Source organism: Tursiops truncatus, chromosome 5, assembly GCF_011762595.2.
Source record: "Tursiops truncatus isolate mTurTru1 chromosome 5, mTurTru1.mat.Y, whole genome shotgun sequence".
Classification (NCBI taxonomy): Eukaryota; Metazoa; Chordata; class Mammalia; order Artiodactyla; family Delphinidae; genus Tursiops; species Tursiops truncatus.
This window is the reverse complement of record NC_047038.1, coordinates 74,567,582-74,587,942: the sequence shown is the minus strand read 5'-3', so window position 1 is coordinate 74,587,942 and position 20,361 is coordinate 74,567,582. Positions and strand designations below refer to the sequence as shown.

The 20,361-nt window shown below is 36.2% G+C and overlaps 1 protein-coding gene across 29 annotated transcripts in view; it reads left to right on the top strand.

Moving 5' to 3' along the window:
• CLOCK (clock circadian regulator) overlaps positions 1 to 20,361 on the top strand; it is a 132,970-nt gene that overhangs the window by 25,609 nt on the left and 87,000 nt on the right. For 15 of the 29 annotated variants that reach the window (XR_004526684.2, XR_004526683.2, XM_033857043.2 and 12 more), the window contains 2 exons: positions 13,636 to 13,722; positions 20,160 to 20,260. The gene's annotated coding sequence lies outside the window, so the exon portion shown is untranslated. Of the gene's footprint in view, positions 1 to 12,808; positions 13,013 to 13,635; positions 13,723 to 20,118; positions 20,261 to 20,361 lie in introns of all 29 variants that reach the window. The other 14 variants (XM_073805279.1, XM_073805280.1, XM_033857056.2 and 11 more) reach the window with 7 other exon arrangements.

The window sequence follows — 20,361 nt, the reverse complement described above, 5'->3', positions numbered from 1 at the left end:
GATATCAAGGTAAGGTTGGTTATCTTTACTTACAGTTCATAAGTTTTTTTTTCACAGTCATGCCACTAGTTTGCCTTATATTCTGACTTTATATTCTGATTAGTTTGCTTAATATTGTTCATCTTTCCCCCCTACAGTCTGTAATTGCCTTTTTTTTCTTGGTCAAAATGTTTCCTGCTTGAATCACAATATCTGTTATTTGTTGGATGGAATCCCTGGTTTTCCTGGAGACATGCCTTTTAGAGTTGTCCTACTTTCTCCTTCAGTCTTCATGGGTTGGAAGCCTGCTGTATTTCTGTCATTCTGAGATACTCCTTCACTGCATTTCTGGGTTAGACTTATGTCTCTTAGATATCACATCTTTGTCTTTTATGGCATTCTCCTTTTTGCTGGAGTATATTCTAAATTAACTTCAGTTTACAGGGTACTTAAGATGTAAACATTCTTGCATGCCTGAACATGGCTTTTTCGCCTCATTCATAATTGCTTGATAGTTTGTCTGGGTGTAGAAATTTAGATTCAGATTAAATTCCTTTAGAACTTATGGGTTTTTGCTCTGTTGTGTTTTAGATCAAGATGGTAGGAAGTCTGGTGCTACTCTTGAGTCTTGTTACTTTTTAATGACCCTTTCCCCTTGTCTTTGGAAGCTTTAGTATCTTATCTTTGTCTTTGTAGTTCTGGAATTTTATAGTTAACGTGTCTAGGTATGAGTTGTTCTTATTATTCTATCTGAACTCTCTGGGGTAGGTAGGCCCTTTCAGTTGAAATGCAGGTGTCTCCCTCCAGGTATGGGAAATGTTCTCCATTATTTTTTTGGTAATATTTCTTGGTTTTCTATGTTCTCCCACTTTGGAATGCTCACCAGCAGAATTTTGGCTTTCTGGTTTGATCCTTATGTCTTTTATCTCTTCTCATGTTGTCTATCATTGCCTTTTTATTCTGTATTCTGACAGATTTCTTCAACTATATGTTCCTACTTTTCTGTGAATGTCTGTAACCAGATTGTAAGTATTCCAGTAGCTTTGCTTATTTTTTGTTCATATCATTTCAAGAGACAACATGGTATAGTAGTTAAAAGCATATACAGTGGACCTAGACTGCCAGACTGTGTGAGTTAAGTTCCCAGCTCCATCACTTAATAACCATGTGACCTTGGGTAAGTTATTTAACCTCTCTGTGCTCAGTTTCTGATCTACAAAATGAGGATTGTAACTACTTTGTGGGCAAAGGAGTTCATATTTGTAAAGCGTTTGTAACAGTTATTGGTGTAGTAAAATCCGTGTCATTGTTTGTTTAATATGTAGCATTCTGTTTTTGTTGTATTGAATGCAGTGTCTTTAGGAGTATCTTAAAGATATTTTGTTTTTTATTCTTTTCTTCTGTACCCTGAATAATGTATGAGTCTTCTGGGGTTAGTTGATCTACTTATTTATCTTGGTCTTCTTCTAGCTGCGGTTGTTCCTCATATGACTAGAAATTATTATTGTTGGTTCATGTATATTGCTACCGGATTATCTTGATTATTTTAGGTAGCTATGGTGGGTTTTTTTTCTCATTGTATAGGTGGATTTTTTTCCAACTGCCATCTCTGTTTGAAAAGACTGGTTGGTGATTCTTTGTACATAGATGGAGTGTCTTGTCTGCTGGCAAGTTTAGGTTTAGAGCCTAAGAGCAGGGAACCTATTGCTATTTTCAGGAGCTTTCCGGTTGTCATATTGACATGAGCTCTGTGGACACTAACATCCATCTAGTTTCTTTCTGAGCAGTTTGCTAAATTTCTGCTAGATTTCTTTAGAAAAAAGTGGTGCAGTTTTGGGCCTAGGTGTGATGCTGGCCTTGCTTAGCCAGGGAAGGGGTGCAGAGAAAGGAGACAGGTAAAGCTTTTTCCTAGGTCACTTGTATTCAGCCTCTGTATCTGCTAACTCTAGAGCCTAGAGTCTCAGGACAGTTGACTCAGAACTCCACTGTAGTCCCTTTATGTGTGAATTTTGCATGTGCTTAACCTGTTAATACACTTGGATCTGCTTTCTGCTCTCCAGAAATCTACTGTATCATTTCATCTCTTCATAACTTCCTTCTCCAATGTTTTCATTGTTTTATAGATCTTACTTTTTGTTCTTCTGTGCTGTCTTACCAGTAGGCTTTCCAAAGGGAAGAGAGGCAAAACTGAGTGTTTGTCATCATTATCTCTTTCATTCTTCAGGTTTTCTTGAAAGAAAGAAAGAAAGGAAGAAACAAAAGAATGAAAGAAATTGTCACTTCACCCCTAAGTAATTCTATGTTTCTTTAAAAAATAAGGATATTTTCTTACATAAACTCAGTATCATTACTACATCTAACCAAATTAACCATAATTTCTTAATATCATATAATGCCTAGTCCTTATTCAGATTTTTCTCAATTGTTTCAAAAATACTTTTTGATATTGTCTGAATCAGGATTCAAATGAGGTACTAACAATTGGTTGTAATGTTTCTTGAGTACTTTTTTTTTTTTTCTTTTGCGGTACGCGGGCCTCTCACTGTCGTGGCCTCTCCCGTTGCGGAGCACAGGCTCCGGACGCGCAGGCCCAGCAGCCATGGCACACAGACCCAGCCGCTCCGCGGCATGTGGGATCCTCCCAGACCAGGGCATGAACCCGCGTCCCCTGCATCGGCAGGCAGACTCCCAACCACTGCGCCACCAGAGAAGCCCTTGAGTTTTTTCTTTTTAAGAGAACAATTTATTTGGAAGAAGAGTGTTATCAGTTTGTAGATCACCTTTGATAGAAAATGTTTGCCACAAGTATGTATTACACAGTAATGCTCCAATTTCTTAACAATGAAAAATCTTCCTCAAATAACACATACTTTGTTGTAATGGAAAACATATACAACAGTATACAGATTAGAATAATCTACCGATCACCCAGCTTTAATAACTATCAACTCAGAACCTGTCTTGTTTCGTCCATACCCTCACCCATGTACCCTCTCCTAGAGCTATTTGAAGCATATTCCACATATAATTCATTGTAAATATTTCTAAATGTAAATGTAAATATTTCTGAAACTAAAGGCTCTGAGGCTTTTAAAAATTTAGGACAGTTGACAACCCCCTACCCCCTTTTCCCTCCATGTTGAAGAAACTAGGTCAGTTGTTCTGTATAATATTTCACATTCTAGATTTATCTGATTGCTTCTTCCTGATGTCATTTTACTTATTCCTTTTCTGTATTAATTTAAACTGAAAGTTTGATCTAAAGCAGTGTTTCTCAACCTTTTTTTTTTTTTCTTCTTTAAAGGCCCTTTTTAGACATTTTTTTTTCCTTTATTGTCTGCTCTCTGAAACCCAAGAATAGATATAGCACTGTGCTTTGGAGAGCAAGAAACCATTTTAATATACTACTATGGAAGATATTTTTCACCCCTGGGTGTGACATTGCTGCTGTTAAGAATATACGATATAAAGGTTTGATAGATTCCAGCGTGACTCTTGTACACAAGAACATTTTATAAATAGTACTATATACTACATATTTCATTACATTGGGAGGTACATAATGTCTGTCTTACTTTTGGAGATGGTAAGATTGATCAGTTGCACTCATTTGGTGACAGCATGATCTGTTGTGCAAGTCACTATGACTTTTTCTCCTCATGGCTTTAAAATCCATTGATGATTGTTGCCCATCTATTTATGTAATTTCTTTTTGTTCTTATTAGCTAAAATTCTTTGAAGGACTACCCCTCACCAATTAGGTCTCTTTGGTTACCTTGAAATATAGTTTGATAGGACAGACAAGAAAAATGCTTTATCAATTACCTTTTACTTACCAATTTTTTTTTTTTTTTTTTTTTTGTGGTACGCAGGCCTCTCACTGCCGTGGCCTCTCCCGTCGCGGAGCACAGGCTCCGGACGCGCAGGCCCAGCGGCCATGGCTCACGGGCCCAGCCGCTCCGCGGCATGTGGGATCCTCCTGGACCGGGGCACGAACCCGCATCCCCTGCATCGGCAGGCGGACTCCCAACCACTGCGCCGTCACCCGGGAAGCCCTACTTACCAATTTTTGATTAACCCTTAGTATACCATCAATATCCATTGGATTTAATTATAGCCTTTTTGATTTTTTAAGCATTCCAACTATTTATAAGAACTAGTATTTCATGATTATTATTCTTTGGGGTCTCCTAAAGAACAAAACAAAATGTACTTAAAAAATTGAATAAATCTCTATCTTTCATTAATTATATTCTCTTACCTGTAAACATTGTATGTTTCAACATTTTAAGATTTGTTTTATCATGACTCACCAGTTATTGCTATCTTTCCTTAAAAGATAACATGAAAGTAGAAGAATAATGGAATCGTGTAGAAGGGTGATAGAATATGGAAAAGTTTGTCGCTATTGCATCATTTTTTTCAGTCTGATTTTTGTATTGCCCAAGTTATTGCATCGTCTTTCAAGAAGTTATTAAAGAAGCCTGGAGACACTATTTTTGTAGGCTGCTTTTAGTTTTCATTGAACACAGTTGAGAATTCAGAAACTTTCATTTCTGCCCATAATGGCAAAGAGAAGAAAAATCACAGCAGAAGATGTTTCACATCTCTTTGACAAATCAGCTGCTGAGTGCAAAGAGAAATTGTAGCACTCCAGGCTCTACACTTGCATTATCCAATAGAAATATAATGTGAACCACAAATGAAGCCACATGCATTATTTAAAATTTACCTTAAAAAAGTAAGCAAAGAAAATGGTGTCATTGAGTCTGAAGTCAGGGAGCCAGATTCCTCCAGCTTCGTTTTTCTTTCTCAAGATTGCTTTGGCTATTTGGGGTCTTTTGTGTCTCCATAAAAATTTAAAAATTTTTTTGTTCTAGTTCTGTGAAAAATTGCTGATTTGATAGGGATTGCATTGAATCTGTAGATTGCCTTGGGTAGTATAATCATTTTGACAATGTTGATTCTTCCAATCCAAGAACATGGTATATCTTTCCATCTGTTTGAGTCCTTTGATTTCTTTCATCAGCGTCTTATACTTTTCAGAGTACAGGTCTTTTGTCTCCTTAGGTAGGTTTATTTGTAGGTATTTTATTCTTTTTGGTGTGATGGTAAATGGGATTGTTTCTTGCATTTCTCTTTCTGATCTTTCGTTGTTAGTGTATAGAAATACAACAGATTTTTATGTATTAATTTTGTAACCTGCAGCTTTACCAAATTCATTGATGAACTCTAGTAGTCTTTTTTGTAGCATCTTCAGGATTTTCTATGTACAGTATCATGTCATCTGCAAACAGTGACAGTTTAACTTCTTCTTTTCCAGTTTGGATTCCTTCTATTTCTTCTTTGATTGCCATAGCTAGGACTTCCAAAACTATGTTGAATAAAAGTGGCAAGAGAGGACATCCTTGTCTTGTTTCTGATCTTAGAGGGAATGCTTTTAACTTTTCGCCATTGGGTATGAGGTTAGCTGTAGGTTTGTTGTATATGGCCTTTATTATGTTGAGGTATGTTCCCCCTATGCCAACTTTCTGGAGAGTTTTTGTCATAAATGGGTGTTGAATTTTGTCAAAAGTTTTTCCTGCATCTAGTGAGATCATATGGTTTTTATTCTTCCGTTTGTTTATGTGGTGTATCACATTGATTGATTTGTGGATATTGAAAAATCCTTGCTTGCCTGGTATAAATCCCACTTGATCATGGTGTATGATCCTTCTAATGTATTGCTGGATTCAGATTGCTAGTACTTTGTTGAGGATTCTTGCGTCTATGTCCATCAGTGATATTGGCCTGTAATTTCCTTTTTCTGTGGTGTCTTTGTCTGGTTTTGGTATCAGGGTGATGGTGGCCTCATAGAGTAAGTTTGAGAATTTTCCTTCCTCTGCAATTTTTTTGGAACAGTTTCAGAAGGATAGGTGTTAGCTCTTCTGTAAATGTTTGATAGAATTCACCCGTGAAGCCATCTGGTCCTGGACTTTTGTTTGTTGGGAGTTTTTACTCACAGTTTCAGTACTTGTGATTGGTCTGTCCATTTTTTCTATTTCTTCCTGGTTCAGTCTTGGGAGATTGTACCTTCTAAGAATTTGTCATTTCTTCCAGGTTGTTTGTTTTATTGGCATACAGTTGCTTGTAGTAGTCTCTTATGATTCTTCTTATTTCTGTGATGTTAGGTGTAACTTCTCCTTTTTCATTTCTAATTTTATTGATTTCAGTCCTCTCCCTTTTTTTCCTTAATGAGTCTAGCCAAAGGTTTATCAGTTTTGTTTATTTTTTCAAAGAATCAGCTTTTAGTTTCATTGAACTTTGCTATTGTTTTCTTTGTCTCTGTTTCATTTATTTCTGCTCCGTTCTGTATGATTTCTTTCCTTCTACTAACTTTAGGCTTTGCTTGTTCTTTCTTTATTTGCTCTAGATGTAAAGTTAGGTTGTTTATTTTAGATTTTTCTTGTTTCCTGGGGTAAGATTGTATTGCTATAAACTTCCCTCTTAGAACTGCTTTTGCTGCATTGCATAGGTTTTGGATCATTGTGCTTTCATTTTCATTTGTCTCTAGCTATTTTTTGATTTCCTTTTTGATTTCTTCAGTAATCCATTGGTTGTTTAGTAGCATATTGTTTAGCCTCCATGTGTTTGTATTTTTTACAGTTTATACTGCAAAGCCATAGTCATCAAAACAGTATGGTACTGGCACAAAAATAGAAATATACATCAATGGAACAGGATGGAAAGCCCAGAAATAAACCCATGCACCTCTGGTCACTTAATCTCTGACAGAGAAGGCAAGACTATACAATAGAGGCAAGACAGTCTCTTCAATAAATGGTGCTGGGAAAACTGGACAGCTGCATGTAAAAAAAATGAAATTAGAACATTCTCTAATACCATACACAAAAATAAACTCAAAATGGATTAAAGACCTAAATGTGAGACTGGACACTATAAAGCTCTTAGAGGAAAACATAGGCAGAACACTCTCTGACATAAATCACAGCAATATCTTTTTCGGTCCATCTCCCAGAGTAATGGAAATAAAAACAAACAAATGGGACCTAATTAAACTCAAAAGCTTTTGCACCATGAAGAAAACCATAAACAAAACGAAAAGATAACCCACAGAATGGGAGAAAATATTTGCAAATGGTATGACTGACAAGGGATTAGTTTCCAAAGTTTACAAACAGGTTTTGCAGCTCAATATAAAAAAAAAAATGCAATCAAAAAATGGGCAGAAGACCTAAATAGACATTTCTCCATAGAAGACATATAGATGGCCAGGAGGCACATGAAAAGATGTTCAGCATTGTTAATTATTAGAGAAATGCACATCCGAACTACAATGAGATATCATCTCATACCAGTCAAAATGGCTATCATCAAAAAATTCACAAACAGAAAATGCTGGAGACTGTGTGGAGAGAAGGGAGCCCTCCTACACTGTTGGTGGGAATGTAAATTGGTGCAGCCGCTATGGAGGACAGTATGGCGGTTCCTTAAGAAACTAAAAATAGAGCTACCATATGATCATGCAATCCCACTCCTTGGCATAATACCTGGAGGAAAACATGGTCCGAAAGGGTACATGTACCCCAGTGTTCATTGCAACGCTGTTTACAATAGCCAAGACATGGAAGCAACCTAAGTGTCCATCAACAGACAAATGGATAAAGAAGAAGTGGTACATATATATAATGGAATATTACTCAGCCATTAAAAAGAATGAAATAATGACATTTGCAGCAACATGGATGGACCTAGAGATGGTTGTACTGAGTGAAGTAAGTCAGAGAAAGAGAAATATTGTGTGATATTGTTTATATGTGGAATCTAAAAAAAATTATACAGATGAACTTATTTGCAAAATAGGAACAGACTCACAGACTTAGAGAATGAACTTATGGTTACCAGGGGGGAAGTGGCGGGGGAGGGATAGTTGGGGAATTTGGAATTGACTTGTACACACTGCTATATTTAAAATGGATAACCAACAAGGACCTACTGTGTAGCACAAGGAACTCTGCTCAATATTCTGTAACTACCTAATTGGGGAAAAAATTTGAAAAAGAATAAATGCATATATATGTATAACTGAGTCACTTTGTTGTATACCTGAAACTAATACAACATTGTTAATCAACTATACTCCAATATAAAATAAAAAGTTAAAAAAAAAAGAAAATGGTGTCATTGAGGAAAGCAAGAAATTCCTTTTAGGAATTCACACTCTGGGGGACAAACTTTGATGGCTTGCTTCTGTTTCTTCTTTGGCCCCAGTCAGATAAATTCTCTCCCTTCCTCATCTCCTCTGCATTCACCCCAAAGAGGCCATGTTTCTCATGGCTCTGCCTAGCTCGTTAGTAGCTCGGTAACGTACTACCTTGGGTTTGCTTTGTCTCCTTATATGTCTTTCTTCCCTTTCACTTATTCATATCCAGACATTGAACCCTCCCTTTCCAAAGTGTCAGTTTGTCCCTATGCTTCAGGCTACCTTTTTGAGGTGAAATAGTGGCTTCCAAACTTCTTTGACCACAGCCTATAGTAAGAAATATGTTTTATGTTGTGACCCAGTATCCACATACTCAATAAACACGTACCTGAAACAACAGTTTCAGGAAATAACCTAACCATTACTAGGTGTCCTGTACTTTGACTTTTTTTTCTATTTCGTTTCATTTAAAAAAATGCTTGTTATACCCCCTGTATTGCTGGACCAAAGTGTAGGAACGTTTATAATTTTGTTAATATATTGATATATTGTCCTCCATAAGTCAGCACCTATTTCTACTCCCACCAGCAGTGCATGAGAGTAATGCCAAAACTGATATTATAAATGCTTTGAAAATTCTGCCTTTAGAGTATGTGACTCATCAATGTCCTCAAACTTGTTCCACTCCTGTCTTGCCTGGGGATAGAGTATCTTGTGCATTAACTCAGCTCCTTTTTCAGTAGTAGTGGGAGAGCGAAAAAGAAGACTGTGGGTTAGTTGAACACTTTAGGATTCCATCCTGATTTATTTATAATGTTTTGATTGTATCTCTTTGGATAGCTTTTTTGTGGTTGTTCTAGGTACTTTATGTATAGGTAACTTATTATAGTCTACTGGTTAACTCCCTTTACCCACCCCCTCCATTTCTAATTTTCTCTCTATATATTGAGAACCGTATCACACAGTGTTAATAATTTCTGCTTAAATCATCAAAAATAATATAGAAGACTTAGGAGAAGGAAAAGGTATTGTATTTACCCATATTCTTCCTCTTTCCAGTTTTTCCCTCCTGATTTTCCAATATTCCTTCTTTTATCATTTCCTTTCTGTTAGAAGAACTTCCTATAGTCATTCCTTTTTTTTAGGGCAGGTCTACTGATGACACACTCTCTTAGTTTTCTGTCATTTGTGGATATTTTAATCTCCCTCTCTTTCCTGAAGGATATTTTGTCTGGATATAGAATTCTGGGTTGGCAGTTCCTTTCTTTCAATACTTGAAGAATGCTTCTGGGCATCAAAAATATGAATAGATATTGAAATTCAGAATGTTTATTATGACCATAATGGTCTAAGTGTTAACAGAAAAACTTTTTTTGGAATTATAATTACTACAAGTATACCATAAATGTATTATTGATTTTATTATTAAACAATTACTAGTTGTAAATGTATCTTTTCAGAGGGGACTTTTCTTTTCATGGAATTTATGTATCCATAGATGAATATTATGTATATGTTAGAATGAGACTGGTTTCAGTGGAAATTAATAGTAAAAAGAAAAGATGTTGGGTCACTAATAAGTGTGAAGTTTACAAAACACTTATGCTTTTGTTAAGTATATCATTTATAGTAGGATTTACAGTATATTCCTGTTAAACTAATCTATATGTAATATGTCCATATAGGAATGAAAAACAAGCAGAGAAATGCATGGAATGTGACAGTGTAAAGACTTGTCCCAGTTTTTTAAAAAATATGGATTTACTATGTGCAGTATTCTTTTCATAAAAGTTAATAAAAATGTTTCTCCATAAGTGTTCAAGAAAATATAAAACACTAACTTAACTTTGGTATGTGTTACGTTTACTTGAAGATATGATGTTAACTGAAGTAAGGGATCTTTTCAACTCTTTGAAATCATGTAAAATATCTTCACGTCACAGACACAAGACACAGGTGATTGATAGAATGTACTAATTTCTTTCTCATTTCTCTGAGAATGGTGAAAGTACAGATGTTGAATTCTAATTTAAGATGCTTCCCAGATCTTGAGTTCTAAATAATTCTATATAAATTATGTAAGGAGTCTGGCCACAAGCTTGTAACCCGGATGAACTAAGTTCTAGCTGTCTTCAATATTTATCATCACTGTTTTCGTTGGATTCTCTCAGATGAGCTTCTTAATCAGAAGGTTGTTTTTATCCTCACATCCTGAAGTTTTAACAGTGCATTGGGGCCAGGCCAGAATATCTGCTTTTTAATGTCATGTATTGTTCTTAACAGAGGTGTATGGGACAGGGAAAAACAAGACCTCCTTGGATATATGGTACTTCCATTAGAGGATACTCCCTTGATATCAATATTTAAAATTATTCCTTTGGTGTTCTGGATGTTTCTACATGGAAATGCATTGTAGTGAATTTTAGATGTGTAAGAGATACATCTTTCTCTTGTGAACTGGAAGAAGGAAGATACAAAATACACTGTAGGAAAGGAGAAAGCAGTATGATGCTCTGACCTTGATATTAGTTCTAGTAGCTGGTTGGTAATTATAGACATGAAGGATTTGGAAATTGATTCCCTAAAACCATCTGGTCCCTAGTGTGAAGACTGCTGGATTAAGGTGTAATCTTTCTTCACTAGGTTATAGTCTTGAATCCTCTACTGTGTAATATTCATCTGCTTTTTATCGTTATAACTGTTTTGAGTCCCTTAAGGACCTTCATCATTGTGGGCTGATTACCGGTACTTTGATGTGCTCTCTTTTCTCTTTTTTCATTCTTCATGAGTGTGTTCCTCAGTGGACCAAATTTTTTTTTTAAATTAAGTTATACTTGACATACAACATTAGTTTCAGGTATACAACATGGTGATGAGATATTTTTATATGTTATGAAATAAACAGAACAAGTCCACTTACCTTCTGTCACTATACAAAGTTGTTACTGTATTACTGACTGTATTCCCATTACTTCCCCTTGACTTAGTTTATAGCTGGAAGTTTTATACCACTTAATCCCCTTCACCTGTTTCATCCATCATCCTCTTCTCCCAGCAGTTTGTGCTCTCTGAGTCTGTTTCTGTTTTGTTTCATTTGTTTATTTTTCTTGTTTTTTGGATTCCACATATGAGTGAAATAATTCAGTATTGGTATTATTATTATTTTTTTAACATCTTAATTGGAGTATAATTGCTCCACAATGGTGCGTTAGTTTCTGCCCCATAACAAAGTGAATCAGCTATACGTGTACATATATCCACACATCTCCTCCCTCCTACGTCTCCCTCCCACCCTCCCCATCCCACCCCTGTAGGTGGTCACAAAGCACCGAGCTGATCTCCCTGTGCCATGCAGCTGCTTCCCACTAGCTATCTATTTTACATTTGGTAGTGTATATATGTCCGTGCTACTCTCTCACTTCGTCCCAGCTTACCCTTCCCACTACCTGTGTCCTCAAGTCCATTCTCTACATCTGCGTCTTTATTCTTGTCCTGCCCCTAGGTTCTTCATAATCATTTTTTTTCTTTTTGTCTGACTTATTTCACTTAGCATGATATCCTCAAGGTCCATCCACGTTGTTGTAAATGGCAGGATTTAATTCTTTTTTATGGTAGAGTACGATGTGTGTGTGTGTGTGTGTGTGTGTGTGTGTTGTGTATACACCACATCTTTGTTATCTGTTTATCTATTGAAGGACACTTAGGTTGCTTCCGTATCTTGGGTATTGTAAATAATGCTGCAGTGAACATAGGGATACATACATCTTTTCAACTTAGTGTTTTTGTTTTCTTTGGATAAATACCCAGAAGTGGAATTGCTGGATCATATTGTAGTTCTATTTTCAGTTTTTGGAGGAACCTCTATACTGTTTTCCATAATGGCTGCACCAATTTACATTCCCACCAACAGTGCATGAGGGTTCCCTTTTTTAGTGGAGCAGTTTTTTATTCTTTCTCTTCCTCCTTCTTTAACATGTATGTATACTTTTTATTCACAATCCACTCCCCTCAGGTTTTAATTTTCCTCTATGCATCAGATTTTGTCTGTATGGTTGTTGATTTTTCATTCATTCAAAAACTTAGGATATGTTACAAAAACATAATTGCCAATTGTATTTCAATGACTGAAACTCCATGACGGCAGGAATTTGGTGTGTTTTTCCCCTAATCATTGGATATGTAGAACCTATTATGAATGGTTCTACATTCATAATACATAAGTGAATGAATGAGCATGAAACAAAATTTCCAACTCTTTCTCTAACAGAGAAATAACCAAATTAATGTTGTGAAGTCTTTTGTTTTTGTTAATTAATCTTTAAAATAGTACTTTTCTGATTTAATGGTAATTAAAATGCTTTTAATATTGTGGTAAGTATCGTTAACATTTCTGATAATTTTAATTGCTAATAAAAATTAATGACCATTATTGGGCTATTTCATAAAACCATACTGGAAATAAAGGCTTATAAAAGCACCTACTTCATAGGGATGTTGTGAGGATTGAATTAGTTACTACGTGTAAAGCACTTAGAACTGGACTTCACGCATAGTAAAATGCTTGGCAACTATTAATTTGTAACTGAGAATGGTGCTGAAACTGACTTCTTCCCCATCATTTTGCAGGAGGGCCCCTGATGGTCAGTTGATCAATTCATCCATTCATAGGGAGGCTGGCAGTTTTCCCTCAGGCCTTTGCAAAAGCCCCCTGAAAGGATCATCCTCCACAGGACTTTGACTCACCTTCCTTCCCAGGGGTCAACCTCTAAGACCCTTGAGGCTAGGGGACTGGGAAGAGCTTCAGAATGGCTAATATATTGCAGTCAAGTGGTGAGAGTTTAAAATGGTCTCTGCCTGTTAGCCCTGTGTGACTGAGTGATGCAGGGCAAATTGCTTCACTTCTTACTTTCCTCCCTTGCCCATCTCATCTCAGAGAATGACCTTCTCATCCCTTTTCTTACTCTGAGCAGCCATACTAGATTTCTTTTACTTGCACACAAACGCCATATCCTCTCCTACATCTGGCCCTTTGAACATGCCATTCCCTTCTAATGAAACTTGTTCTTTCTCTCCCCTCCCCTCTTGCTTTATTTGGTCAGACCCTACTCATGCTTGCATTAATTGCCTCTTTTTTAGGAAACCTTTCCTAACTAGTTCCCACTAGCCTGGTTTGTATCTCTGCCATGCTTTCCCTTCACATCATCATGATTCTTAAAGCCTTTCATCCCATTTGGAGTTGGCCTACAGACTGAGCTCCCAGAGGAATTGATGGAATCTGACATGTTCATTGCTGCATCCCCTATTCCTGGCACATAGGAAGCCCCAATTAATGCTGTATATGTGGATGGGAAAAAATACTGGCGGTATTGTTACTTAGAATTTGATTAACATTATTTCCACAGCTGCCCTTGTTTTACAGATTTTGTTTTTTGTTTTTTGTTTTTCCTGTAAAGCTGCTGAAACTTAGAAGCTGATTTTGTCACAGTGTAAGATGCCTTTGGAAGATTCTGCATTCCTCTTAGATGAATCTTTACAACTTGGTGAGTTTCACTAGATATGTTCAGTCTTCATTTTGAGCTCAGAAGTATGCCTTCTCTTTTTTTCTTTTCTTTTTTCTGTTTTCCCTTTCCTTTTCCTTTTCCTTTTCCTCCCCTCCCCTCCCCTTTCCTTTCCTTCTTCTCTCCCTCCTTCCCTCCCTTCTTTCCTTCCTTGCTTCCTTCCTTTTCTGTCATAATTATTGGGTACAGTGAGGTTTACAGTCTCCTGGCAAGGCACATAGGACAGAGTATTATAAAAATATTTAGGACATGATCGGCTACCTTCTTTGATAGTTTTTATTTATCTTTAGATTTTTTTATTCTTCAGAGGAATGAAACATTATTTATTGGTAAGGTAATTGATATCCAGATGTATTTTCTTTCAGCAATTCTTGAAATTTTTCAAAGTTACTACCTGAAAGTAAGAATTATAACTTGTCTTTTTTTGAGAGAAAGGTGATTTGCAAATGACTGAAAAGTAGAATAAGAATTATTTCCTGTCAGGTTTTAGGTTTAGAGATAAAGAAGCAGTTGACTGAGGTACAGAAGGGCCAGTCGCCTACTGCATGTCTGCCTTACAAGCAAGTCTCTCCATCAGGGGTCTGCACACCACCAAATCCAGCTTGCTGCCTGTTTTTGTATGACCCGTGAACTAAGAATAGTGTTTACATTTTTAAATGGTTGGGGGGAAAAAAAATCCTGGAAGCAGAATACTATTTTATGATATGTGAAAATTATATGAAATTCAGGTTTTAGTGTCTGTGAATAAAGCTTTATTGGAATACAGCCACTCTTATTTTTTACATATTGTGTATGGCTGTTTTCAAGCTATAGTGTCAGAGTTAGGTAGTTGCATCAGAGATGTTAGGGCCCAGAAAGCCAAAAATATTTACTTTGTGACCGTTTACAGAATAAGTTAGCCGACCCCTTCTCTACCTGGGTAGAGAAGTGTCTGTAGATTGAGTGCAAAGTAAGAGATGAGTGGGGGAAAATTAGAGGGAGGTAAGAGTTGATACCAGCTCTCAGTGACTGACTTACACTTTTTTCGTGTCCTGGAAAGCATAATCCATATTCTCATTAGGCTGACCTGTGTTACTGTTTTAAAATAGAAGATAAGTTGATTCTCCTATTACCTTTCTTCTAAAATGAATGGACATTTGTAGAAAGAAAATTAGTATAGTACTCTGTTTTCTACCAGGTTTTAGTGTTACCATAATAACTTAAGCAGACTATCCTCTAAATCATGAAGGATTAAAAGGAGCAGGTATCAAGCACACTAAAATAGTAGCTCATAATGCTTTGCTTAGCAATGCCCTCACAGGAAACAGCAGTGATAAAAATTAAGCCATAAATGAAAGTTCAACTAAGTTATGTTATTTAGGGTTGGTAAATTTCGTGCCAGCCACTGTGGTCATACAATTAACCCAAATTAATAGAAAATCGGTGTAAAATGTGTTAAAGAATAATAAAAAATAAAGTTAAGTTCTAGCTAAGCCTTAGAAAGCTATAGCTATTTAAAAATGAACTGCAAAAGTGACTTTAACAGTTACTGATCACATGACAGCTAAGACCCCAAATGGGACTAGATAGCCCACTATGCTTAGCCCTACATGCAAATAATTATCATAACAAAATTATTCGCTGGAGTACTACTAGCAATAGCTTAAAACTCAAGGGACTTGATGGTGCTTCATTCCCCTCTAGAGGAGTGTGTTCTCTCTATAATCGATAAACCTCACCAACATTTGCTAATTCAGTCTGTATACCGCCATCTTCAGCAAACCCTGAAAAGGAATAACAGTGAGCATAATTATTATACATAGAAACATTAGGTCAAGGTGTAACTTACGGGATGGGAAAAAATGGGCTACATTTTCTATTTCAAGAACATATTTCTTATTATACAAAAATTTTGATGAAGCTAAAAACCAAAGGAGAATTTAGTAGTAAATTAAGAATAGAGTGCTTAGTTGAGTCAGGCCGTGAAGCATGCACACTCTGCCCATCACCCTTCTCAAGTATTAATAACTCTTATAACTTCTTAGCAAGTACCAAACATATGAGAGGAGATAAAGTCGTAACAAGGGAAGCATACTGGAAAGTGTGCTTGGATAAATCAAAGTATAGCTTAAACAAAAGCACCTAGTTTACACTCAGGAGATTTCAAAGTGTATGGATACTTTGAACTAAATCTAGCCCAAGCCTCCCACAAATTCAACTATTATAAGCAGATTGAATAAATCATTCACCCAATATTTAAAGTATAGGAGAGAGAAATTAAAAGCTTTTTGGCACTATAGAGAAAGTATCGTAAGGGCATGAGGCAAGAAGCATTACAAGTAATAAAAAGTAAAGCTTCCCCCTTGTACCTTTTGTATAATGATTTAACTGAAATTTTTAACAAAGAGAACTTAAGTTAAATACCCCAAAGCCAGACGAGCTACTTACGTACAGTTTATTAGAACAAACTCATCTATGTGGCAAACTTGTGAGAAGATTTATAAGTAGAGGTATAACGAGCCTGTTGATAGCTGGTTGTCCAGGAAAAGGATCTTAGTTCAACTTTAAAAACTATTCAAAAAATCATAAATTTTAACGTATTTTTAAATACTAATCTAAAAAGTTGCAGCTTTTTAGAAACAGGATACAACCTTATCTAGAGAGTAAAAATAACACCATAGTTGGCTTAAAAGCAGCCATCAGTTAAGGAAGCGTTCAAGTTCAACAACACATTTACCTTAATACCACCAATAAGTAAATCAACTCCTAGTTTAATACTGGACTAATCAATTAATAGAAGCAGTAATGTTAATATGAGTAACAAGAAATATTTGTCCTTGCATAAGCTTATATAAGTAATAGATATCACTGGTAGTTAACAACAAATAAACCTAAGTCAATGTTAGATTATTTATTAAAATTACTGTTAACCTGACACAGGTATGCACCTAAGGAAAGATTAAAAGGAGTAAAAGGAAATCAGCAAATACAAATCTTGCCTGTTTACAAAAAAACGTCACCTCTAGCGTAACTAGTATTACAGGCACTGCTTGCCCAGTGACATCTGTCACATGGCCACGGTATCCTGACCATGCAAAGGTAGTATAATCATTTGTTCTCTGAATAAGGACTTGTATGAATGGCCACATGAGGGTTTTACTGTCTTTTACTTTTAATCAGTGAAATTGACAAAATAAGATAAGACGACCCTATAGAGCTTTAATAACTGCCCGCCCCCCCCCCCCCAAAAGGAACTAAACCATCAAGGGATAACAAAACTTTTATATGGGTTAGCAGTTTTGGTTGGGATGACCTCGGAGAACAAAAAAGCCTCTGAATGATTAAAACTTAGACCAACTAGTCAAAATATCTTCACTTATTGATCCAAAAAAATCGATCAATGGAGCAAGTTATGCTAGGGATAATAGCACAATCCTATTCTGGAGTTCATGTCGACAGTAGGGTTTAGGACCTCGATGTTGGATCAGGACATCCCAATGGTTTAACCCCTATTAAAGTTAAGTTTGTTCAACAATTAAAGTCCTATGTGATATGAGTTCACACCAGAGTAACCCAGGTCTGTTTCTATCTATTACATATTTATCCCAGTACGAAAAGACAAGAGAAATAAGGTCTACTTTACAAAAGTGCCTTAAAACTAATTAATGATACAATCTTAATTCATTAAAACACCCTGCCTGAGAACAGGGTTTGTTAGGGTGGCAGAGCCCAGTAATTATGTAAAACTTAAACATTTATTAGCTGTTCAACTCCTCTCCCTAACAAAATGTTTATAATTAACATTCTAACACTTATTGTCCCAATTCTTCTAGCTGTGGCATTCCTCACATTAATGAACGAAAAGTATTAGGTTATATACAACTTCAAAAAGGACCAAACTTCGTTGGACCATATGGCCTATTACAGCCTATCGCTGACGAAGTTAAATTACTTATTAAAGAGCCACTGCGACCAGCCACATCTTCTGTTTCCACATTTATTATCACATCCATTCTAAAAGTATCTAATAGTATACACCTTTTGTACAGTTTCTGTTTTTTTCTATGTATGGAGATTACCTGTTATTTTTTAAGTGAAAGTACTAGTACATTACTTGGAAACTAGTCGGTGACTGACTCAATGGAACAAAGCTAGTACGTACATTGGGGATGACGATACATGTCCCTTTTGGAGTCAATGGATAGATAGGAGGATTCTCTTAAGGAGCTCTTCTGTAGTCTGACAGAGGCAAGTTGAGTCCTCTGTTAGGAGATTAAAGATCATGATTTCAGGATCTACCTTTTTTGTTCCTCTAGAACATTTCATAGTTTTATCTTTGGACACATTTTTCACGCTGCATCATAGTTGCTTCCTTTTCAAAATAGGAAAACATAATACTTTTCGTATCTGAAAGCAGGAATCTTAGGTTTGCTAAATTATAAGTTTCTTAAGGGTAGGTACCATGACTTTTTTTTTTTGCTGTACGCGGGCCTCTCACTGCTGTGGCCTCTCCTGTTGCGGAGCACAGGCGCCGGACGCGCAGGCTCAGCGGCCATGGCTCACGGGCCCAGCCGCTCGGCGGCATGTGGGATCTTCCCAGACCGGGGCTTGAACCCGTGTCCCCTGCATCGGCAGGTGGACTCTCAACCACTGCGCCACCAGGGAAGCCCTAAGTTGATTATATATTGTAATTTTTTGACATCTTGAGGGACAGGATTTTGAAACCACTAATCCACGAATTACCAATATCAAAGAAACCTAGAAACCTCCTCATTATAAAGCTTTAAAATGTATATATACTAAAGCCACTCTTGGATAGGAAGATTTTTGTATTCTCATCTTAGTCTTCTGAAACTTTTCCTAACTATTCCATTGAATCTCTTTTTTTTAATGAAACTTCCCTATATAGTTTGCTTAAGAACCCAAGTTTTAAAATCTTATCTTGCAGAGTACCTTGTAAACATAAGACAGTTTAAAAGGTATTTAGCTGAAGGAAAACTTCCAGATTAAAGGAGTCTAGGGAGATAAAATAGCTAATCCAATACCTGACTCAGAACTGGATCCTGTACTAGAGGAGCCCTAAAGGACTTTATTTGCTCTCTTAAAAAAATAGATGTTAATATTGTATAATTGTTAAATTTCCTGAAGTTAGTAACTATCCTATGGTTATTTAAGAGAATGTCTTTGTTCCCAGGCTGTACACATTTAAGCAGTTGGGGGTAAAAGGACATGATATATGCAACTTACTCTCAAATGGTTCAGAAAATATGTTTATCAGTATATAAAGAAAATGATGCACGCGTTAACAGTTGGCAAACTGGATAAATTATATGTAGAAGTTCTAATCCTAATATCATAGCTAAATATCTATTAGTACAACTTAGAACTTAAAAAAAACCTTAGGTATAGTTAATTAAATTTTCATCTATCCTATACTTTTCTTTAATGTTCGCTTTGGCTTGTTTCATTAAAAATCTATTAAGTTTTCCCTTAGCTCCATAAATATACTTTGTTTGTTTTTAAAAGAGATCTGTTTTTATTGTCTTAAATATTTTGAAGGAAATTCAAGAGTAAGGATCTATTGTAAGGTTTTTCAAACTGGTATAAAGAATTGCAGACTTTTTTTGAGCATTTACTTTGTGGTACACATTATTTTCTAAGCGCTTTACATTTAATAATTCATTATATTTCACAACAACCTTATGCTTACACCATGCCTTGATTTGCTTTTTTTTTTTTTTTTTTTTTTTTTTGCGGTACCCGGGCCTCTCACTGTTGTGGTCTCTTCCATTGCGGAGCACAGGCTCCGGATACACAGGCTCAGCGGCCATGGCTCACGAGCCCAGCCACTCCACAGCATGTAGGATCTTCCCGGACCGGGGCACGAACCCGTGTCCCCTGCATCAGCAGGCAGACTCTCAACCACTGTGCCACCAGGGAAGCCCTGATTTGCTTTTTTCAAGTTTAGCTAAAACTGAGCTTAGATGCTAAGCCTCAGAAGCTTTGAATTTTCTTCTTTTTTTCCAAATACAAACTGTGGGAACTGGTGACCTGGAACTTAATATAGAAAATTGATTATATTTACATTAAGAAAAAAATGTCATCTTAGAATTATCTAGTTTGTGAACATGAGATAGGTCTAACTTCAAGGTAAACTTTTGCCGTCATAATGTGGGAAGGATCCACATATCAAAACTGTCAGTAATTATCCAGGAAAAAGTAAATAATGACTTTAGTACCCAAGTAAGAGGCAGATTGATGTAGAAACCTAGTTCTACTAGACTTCAATTTCACCAAGTAAAATAACCAAAAAGTTAAAAATAAAATATCAAGAGACTGATATAGTATTGCTAACTTTTAAAATGTTTTATATTGAATTAAAACATGCATATTATACAGTGCATAAATACTGAGTGTCATTTTGATGAAATTTTATGAAGTCAACACTCGTTTAACCAATACCAAGATCAAGATATAGAACATTTTCATCAATCCAGGAGCCTCCTTCATGCCCCCTGACAGTCATCACGCACTCCCAAAGGTAACTATTATTCTTGCTTGATTCACTATTCATTAATATTGTCTATTTTTGAACTTCTTTTGGCTTTTTATGGTCAACATCTTGTTGATGTGAGTCATTCA